Below are 8828 nucleotides of genomic sequence, written 5' to 3'. Positions count from 1 at the left end.
TCTGTTAAGTAAATTCAGTTGTCGATAGTTTGGCAAGCACGCTGCGAGTGAGGGGGAAGGGAGGGCGCACGCGACGTCACTACTCGCGGTTCACTCGCAAAAAAATAGAACACGCTTCTAATCACTTTACTACGCAGCCAACTAATCACTTGCACTAATCAGTCGCTGTCCACACTTGTTTTCTCCTAATCACTAATAACCTGCATTAATCACTAATCAATGTGAATACAGGCCTTTAGGCATGCCGGTTTCCTCACGATGTCTTCCTTCACGGTACTAGTGTTAAATGGGTATATTGAAAGTTCATTGGTGGTGGGGATTGAACCCTCGAACCCAGGGATGAGAGTCGCACATGGAAAACACTAGGCCAACTCTGCTCTAGAGTATATCGTTACTATAATCCTTTGTCTATACATATTGTGTGTAACAAAGGAATAATCCTGTTGCACTGCAAACTTATATGTATAGGTCCTGGAATCAGATTTCATATGTTTTAGATTATTCTAGGCCGGCTTCCTCGCGATATTAGCCTTTATTAATACTACGATGTATATTTATTGAATATGGTTATTACATATGTATTAGCCTAGTAGCTTCAGCGTGCGACTCTCGTCTCTGAGGTCTGTGCACCAATGAATTTTCTTTCTATGTGCGAATTATAATCGCTCGAACGGTGAAGAAAAGTATTGTGAGCAAACCGGCTCGTCTTAGACCCAAAAAGTCAACGGCTTGTGTCAGGCAGGAGGCTGATCAGCTAATAGCTTTTTAGATTGACATCATGAAACATATACAAATCTGCGGCCCAGACCTAAGCCTGCCAACGCTCGGCACACTCATATAATACAAGTACATAAAATATAATACAAGATTTAAGTGATATACACAGAGGCAAACACAAACACGTCAATTCATAAGTTATAAAAAATTGATTCCAAAGTGTGAGGAGAGCAACTCCAGCTATCCAGACCTAGCTTGTTTATCAGAATACTCAATCTGGACATCGGTGAGTCTTGGCCAAAACCAGTTCTTCTACTTGGATTTTACAAATATAAAACAGGAAATAAGTCGTTTTATAAATTTTATTTGTTTTCAAGTATCTCATTTCACTCGATATTCAAATAGACCAATGAATACTTAGCTTTGCTATGGTTTCATCTGAGGAAATACTATGTTAGTATGCTGAATATTATCTACGTATTGGCGATAATCCAAGTGCTTGCGGTTCCGGGATTGCTTTCGGGTGCAAGCTGTGTGTATCTTATAGTATATTATATTAGCAGTGTATACTTACTGAGGTTTACTGATATTGCTACAGCTAATCAAGCTTTGCACACGGCAATAAGCAAGACTGCACTGATAATAGTAATTAAGGAATTACTTATCATTCCTTACTAGTTATAAAGACTTGATTAACTGTAATTACTTGATTCTCTATGATTTACACTGATAATAAAAAACTGTATCGCTTCAAAGTTGAACGCAGAATGCCCGTGTGCCTTCTTTATTTGTCTTTATCTGCTCCTCCTCTGGGGCGGACCTCGGCCAGTTCGTGCAGAGCATCCGCTGGCGTTGTGATGGTTTGCGACCTGCTGATGTAAGACGGCACTGGGATGGGCGTATAGTACGAGTATAAACAACAGCGTCATATGGGCTACTTAGACCAGTGCAGATAGCCTTTAAAATAAATAAGAAGTGAAAAAAATTACAGTAGGATGCAGGACCCATTAGAAAAGCAGGGGAATATGATCAAAATGAAAGGAAAAATAAATTACGGTCGATCTGAGGTCGGGAAGGGGTAGGGGGGGAGTTTTAAGGGTAAAAAACGGTTTATCTCGATTTCCGGCAAAACTACAAGTCCTATCGAAGAAAGTTAAATGGCAAAGTTGGAGGTAATAAAAAGATCTAAAACTTTTGTATTCACACATTTTTCACATAACCTCAAAATTTATGTGAAAAATTCAAAAAACCAAGTTTTTGGTTTTTTATTTTTATCTTTAACAAAAATATTTTTTTTTAACGAAATTTGGTGAAAACTTACCTTTCTATGTCCCAAATACACTGTAATTTATTTGATTAAAAATATTTATTTGTTCACCTTATTTTGAATTAATATCGAAAAAACACCCTAATTTTCAATCGAAAATTCTGACGTCAAAATTTCAACTTTTTTCAAAAAGTTGGTGTGCTTTCAGTTCGTTCAAATCTCTACTTTCCTATGGTAAAAAAATATTTATATATTACCATACTAAATCTTCTCAGAAAACGCAAAAAATCGTATGCAGTAACGCCCAGACCTGTCATCCCCTTCCTTACTTCTCTATGAATCTTCTTTAAACTATAATCAGATGCCTATTTATTACTATTTTTATTTATTATTTTATTTTATTTATTATATTTATTATTTAATTAAATTAAATAAATACTAAATGTTAACACTAGTATTTACAGCTAAGCTTGAAACATCTGTTGATTAAAGAAATTTTAGTTTCTTCCTATCTCATTTTCTCACACGTGAAATCTTATGAATTTATGTGTCCGTCTCTTTTCATTGTCACTGTTTTGTTTCAACGACTTTCAAACTTTAATTATTTTAGATTGATATTAAAATTAAAAGTTAAAAATTAAAATTGAAATAATAAAATAATTTAAATAAACGTCTAATTCTACATTTAGATACTGAAAAAGTCATTACAAATTAATTAAAAAAACTTTTTTAATCATTGTACTTTTTATCAAAATTAATAATTGATATTGAACTTAAAAATTAAAATTACAACTGTCTCATTATCTTGAAACCAAAATTTTTGAAGGTTTCACTTCTACCTCTTGTGAATTGCAATTGTTGTTTTATTTATTTCATCAAGCCATCAAGACAAACGAAGGCCGAAGTGCATTTATATTAAACGTAAAACCGTGAGCAATAAAAATACAACAAAAAGACCCAAATTTAAACTAGTTTAAGCCAAGCGCTGTAAGTTTTTGCTTCAAATGAATTCGTAGTGTCTCCTCGGTAATGGCAACAAATCACTACGTTTTTGTCTCGCACAATGGCCGGGCGTAACAAAGGGACAACAAAATGTAATCGCGCGGCGTTTGCATGTCATGACTGAAGTGAATTACTGTCCGTGGTTTGAGCTTTTTCAGGTGCGCCCAGCGAAACTGCAAAAAGTTCGCCAGCCGTTGTTAACAGTTCGCACTAGCTGTAAACATTACTGTCGTGTTCGGAATGGGGGCTGGCGGACTTATTACGCGATCATTTTCTTAAATCAACATTTCTTATTTTGTCACAAACAACAGTTGTTGGCGTACTAGCAAAGCTTATACCACCACTGGTCCTTAGTGATATTTCGCAAATTAAACTAAACACAAATGTAGTAGTCAACAAAATATTCTGCGTAATAATAATTTGTGATACTATTTTTTTGCGGGTATTTGCAATCAGCCCTAAGGCTATGAGCGAATTTGTTGTGGTGCTGTCATGTGGAGTGACTTCCCAATATGGTGACGTTTTAGTCGACTCACATACTGTCTAATTCGGGTTCGGGTGATAGTTTAACCTAACTAAATAGCCATTACTAATCTGGCATTTCCATCCATTTATGTTATATATGTCTTGGTATATAAGATTTAAATATGTTCAACGTCCTGGTGGACAGAAAATCTGTGTCCATTTATTTTTCCACCAAACTGTTGTAAACTTTTTTTTAATGTAACAGGGGTCAAACGTGCAGGCTTACCTGATAATAAGCGATACCACCCGTAGACATTGCCAGAAGGCTTGCAAGTGCGTTGCCGTCCTTTAATGATTACGTATATATATATATAAATAAATCAGTTACTAGGTGTTCTAACATTTCTATCGTGTCAGTCAACCCAACCAACGATAAAAAAAATTAAGTGTATAGAGAATGTTAAATTCATTTAAACTAAGCATTTTCTAGTTTCCATGCTAGATGCGACTATCGCTGATATGTTACACTTGTGTATTAGAATTGTACGATTGCTCGAAGCTTTTTAACCGTAATAGCACCGCGGAAGCCGCAACGCGTGTTGTTTGCTAAAAATGTTAGCTCGCTTTGAAATCGCTACGTACATAGCGCTGATGGACTGTGGTTTGGACTCATCAGAATGTGGCAGACTGCGTTGATTTATATGGCTATTTGTGAGGACTTTTTGTCTAATATAAATTTGCAAAACAAGTGAGCAAAATCCTTTCGAGAATGTTGAATTCCTGAGAACTTTAATTTTAAAAAACGGAACGGAAAGACGGACACATTTCTTTGATTTTTTTTTATAGAACATGGGGCAAACTCATGTAAACTGTTACCGCCGCCCATGGGGCCCACCAATACCAGAGGGATGGCGAGTGCGTTGCCAGAAAAATTTCAAACTCGATTCAAAATTATGAAAAATTCGTCATCTTACAAGTGATGTTTCTTTCCACTATTATCAGTCTTTCAATACGTAAAAATAGTATTTATAATCTACAATCTGTTCACAGAAACCAGACACCACTATGGGGAACCAGCTCCCACTGAAGTATTTTTCCAAAAAGGCCGGCAACGCACTTGCGAGCTTACTGGCAATGTTAATATCCATGATCGTTTTCACTTAACATCAGATGAGCCTCCTGTCCGTTTGCCTCCTATTACAAAAAAATAAATAAATGAAATTACGTTTCTAAGTACGTGGATTCATTTTGTTACAATTGTACATGTGTAAAGGTTGAACGCAGACAGGGGTGAACAGTAAATTCTTTACTTTGCCAACAAATCTCTTCTGATAGCGCTGTTTTATTTGGGTCAGGCTTTGAAGCCAAAGTGCCTCTCCAAGTATCACTTTTAGACACGGTTTGTTTTGGAGATTTCGTTTAACATCGTCTTTTGTTTCGAACGCTCTGGTTTAATTAAATTGTAGTAAACGTTTTAAATGACATTTATCTCTTAATTTTGAAGATTTATAAGCGATAAGGTTATATCGCTGGAATGAATTGAATTGTTTCATTAATGGATATAGTTATATTATATATAAAACTAGCTGGCCTGGCGAACATCGTACCGCCTGACAGTCGATTCTTTATTTGTTTAAAATACTTATTCTGCTATTCGGGACACCGGTCTAGCTAGTAAGATAAAAAAAAGAAAATTGATAAGACAACAAATACATAATGTCAAAAAATAAAAATTTACCTTCCCGGAACCCCTCCACTAACACTTGAACTTTATGCTATGGTATTCAAGTTCAAATTGACTTTTAAGTATTATTACGAATATTTTCTATGGGAATATAGAAAAGTGTTGTTTTTAGACTTTTTCACTCAATTTTTTTTTAATTTTTCTCCGTAAGAACCATCCTCGTACTTCAAGGTATATTATAAAAAAAAATCAGACAAATCGGTCAAGCCGTTTTCATGTTATGTCGTGACAACGGAAAACGGGTTTCATTTTTATTTATATAGATGAAGACATATAAGTACTAGTCTTTTAGTCATTTATTAAACTTTAATTTATTTATTTTCAAAAGATGAATTATAAATCAGTAGGTAAATTTATGTAGGTACACTTAAAGAATCATGCTTCTAAATTTACATTTATTGCCAGTTCTGAAATGAAGGTCGAGAAGAACTGGCAATAAACTATCCGTCACTCATTTACAAAGCCTTTGAAGCACTTGTCCAAGGTGCCTATTAGTTCAAAAGTTTCAAAGAAATATCTGTTACAACGCCATAATCACGTACGAGCGTTTGTATGAAAATATAGACGGGTTGGCCGCTCTTAAGACTGTGTACTCAACTAATTTACTAAATCGAATGTTTTTTTTTCCTCTTCAATCTTCTCACTAGGTCCGTTGTGTTTTTTACATAATTACCGTAACCCGTTTTCATATAATAACTGTTTTGAATGTAAATAAAACACCACCAAGCGGTTTATCAACCCTAAGTATGGAAAAGCCCCTAAGCACTTCAATTATAATAATTCTATTATCAAAACCTCCAGACGTAGAAGACATTATGGCGAAGTTAAGTAAAAGTCCGGGTTTAGTAGGCTTCGAGTACTAAAGGGTACTTTTAAAGGGTTATAAATCAGAGTATTTTGAAATGCCTTTGTAAACTTCTGTCAATTTACATTGTTTAATATGAAAAGGTATTGAGAGAGTATGGTAGGAAAACTTTGTTAAGTAATGGTAACAATTAATAATGTTTTTAAACGGTTTATTTATTATAAGTTGATGTGCAATGTGTATGATTTAGGAACCAAAATCAAAAGAACTATAATATTCGTATAAGTAAACAGGTACACTTATGAACGTCAACAGAAAAGATTTTAAATTGAATTAATGTTTACAACACTACAAATACACCGGGAATTTAGGTATATAAAGTTCTAACCGCCGCCCATGGACACGTTCAACCCCAAAAGGTGACAAAATAATATCAAAATACTTATATTAAGTTATCTACAACCTATCTTAATCTTCGCTAGATCACAGAGCGCCTAAATGATGACATTGTGTCTGTGAAACATTATTTCACTCATAAAAAACCCCGGTAACCCCTTGTATAAGTATAATTGTATAATTTTAAAAATTAGAATACAACCTACGCTAACGAAGCCGCAAAATTAAATAAAAAATTTATAAGCTTTTGGTTAAAAACATAAGTCGAAACATAGATTAAATGAGGACTCCTAGATAACTAAGCAAATATTCGTTGCGCTTTTTCCAATACTTGAAAGTAAATACACTCTTTAAAGTGCGCAAATAAAATGCAAGTTGACCCAGAAAATGTTCTGTTTCCTTTGAGACTATCCTGTCACTTTGTTACTTATCTCCAGTACATCCGTAACTTAATTTAAAACGTGACACAATTTAAATGCGCTTTATACTCAAGTTTCTTCACGGTGCCATGTGATTATACTTATCTTGATGGGAGTAAATTTTGTATGCTGAACATCATATTACCAAAGAGTCGCAAACATACTCGTAGTGATGCCTTACAATCATAAAAACTATAGAAATAAGTAGTATAGTGTAGTAAAATTTAATTTACGATTTTCTACAAAACAAGGGCCAGTAACCATAGAATGGGTCGGAAATTTCCACACGTCTTTCCTTGTTTCACTTTGAGTTCTGCTCAATCATTTTCACTGAATTTAGATAAATAAGTGAATTATTAATTTCCTTCTTTGATTTGATTTCTCTGTAAATGTTCTGTACATACATTTTTAGTCGCAACGTTAAGTGTAGATATAATAATAATACAGTCAAAATCTGTTATAACGACATCGAAGGGACTACTCGGTTGTAAAAACCGATGACGTTGTTATTAAGTACCTAATACATATAATTCAGCCGGGACCTTTGATTTTGGTCAATATAACCGGTATGTTGTTCTAAACGATGTCGTCGTAAACAGTTTTGACTGTAATAGTTTATTTGCAAGAATATGGTACAAAAATTTTTATGTTGGTACAATCTAAAATGTGCATATTTTGCCACTCATAATGGCGTGCAAATTTGTCATTATGAGTCATATCGTTAAAGTTAATTCTTCTATTATTTGTGGTGATAAAATATCACATAACTAAAATTATTATGCTATCAAATTAATATTAATTATAATGTTTCACGCAAATAATCATCAATAGGTCATTTGTCCAAGTTTTTGGTAAATTATTATAATAAACCTTGATTGCCATACAAAAAGTGTTTTTTATGTCTATGAACAACCAGAGCAAAAATTTTCCACATCAAATCCGTTTTCCGTTGAAAGTATTCAAAGCAAAACAAACGACAGATCTTATTTAAAGTGCAATAGTAAACGCGTAGATCCTTCGAACAGTTGCTAAGGCACTCATCTTGCAATCGCTGTTGCATTTTATTACTTTTCCATTTCCACTGGGGTTTCAATTTCCTTTCTCATAATTAATAGCCTTTCTACGAGCCGCTGACGTTTTCTATTCCCAGAGCACAGAACTTTAACGTTCAATTTGCGTGCAACTACTTTGGTACGGTAACTCGCCGTATTGTTTTTAATATCCCGAAGTTAAGTCGATTCACTGATGTTTTTAGTTCTATGTATGATTTATAATATTAAATAACAAAGTCTATACAAAAAACAATGACCCTCAAATATAATAACTGAAACATATTATTAAAAGGAGTCCCTTTAGGCAAGGTTCCGAAGTAGAGTAGTAGTAAGTTTAGAATACGTACAAATTTTATTAAGACTACAAATAATACTGTATACTAGTATTATTTGGTTAATTATTTCTAGATAGATTTTTTGTTGTTTTAATTGTTTCAAGTGGACAGGTGCTAATTAATGATTTAAGTAGGCGCCTGGTAGATAGTACCGATAGTGCTTTCCTCTCTCAACGAATAAGTATCGCAATACAGCGCGGAAATGCTGCCAGCGTAAAAAGGAACAACACAGGGATCAAACTTTTGAAATTTGTTTTAATTTTCTTTTTATTCATTTTTTATTATTTTTATCATTACTATGTAGGTTAAGAAAGTTGTAAATACTGTATATTGGATTGTTATTTTTAGGTTTTACTAAACGTATTGTAAAGAAGTCATCTCTGACATTAAAGTTATTCCAAAATGTAACGACAAATCACAATTTATAGAATCAGTGAATATCATTCTTTATTTCATTTGTACGTTTTAGGTTTTTTGTAACAAATGAAAATTAGTAAAACAATACAGCTTCAATTCTTGTTCTGGTTATTCTTTGAATAATGAATAAAATTAATTTGCCTTACATTAGAGTTTAGAGTATTGGATAGGTATTGAATAATTTGTCCTTATTACAGGGCGTCCCAAGA

Source organism: Pieris napi, chromosome 16 (assembly GCF_905475465.1).
Source record: "Pieris napi chromosome 16, ilPieNapi1.2, whole genome shotgun sequence".
In the NCBI taxonomy this organism is placed as follows: Eukaryota; Metazoa; Arthropoda; class Insecta; order Lepidoptera; family Pieridae; genus Pieris; species Pieris napi.
Note: the sequence above shows the minus strand (reverse complement) of the source record.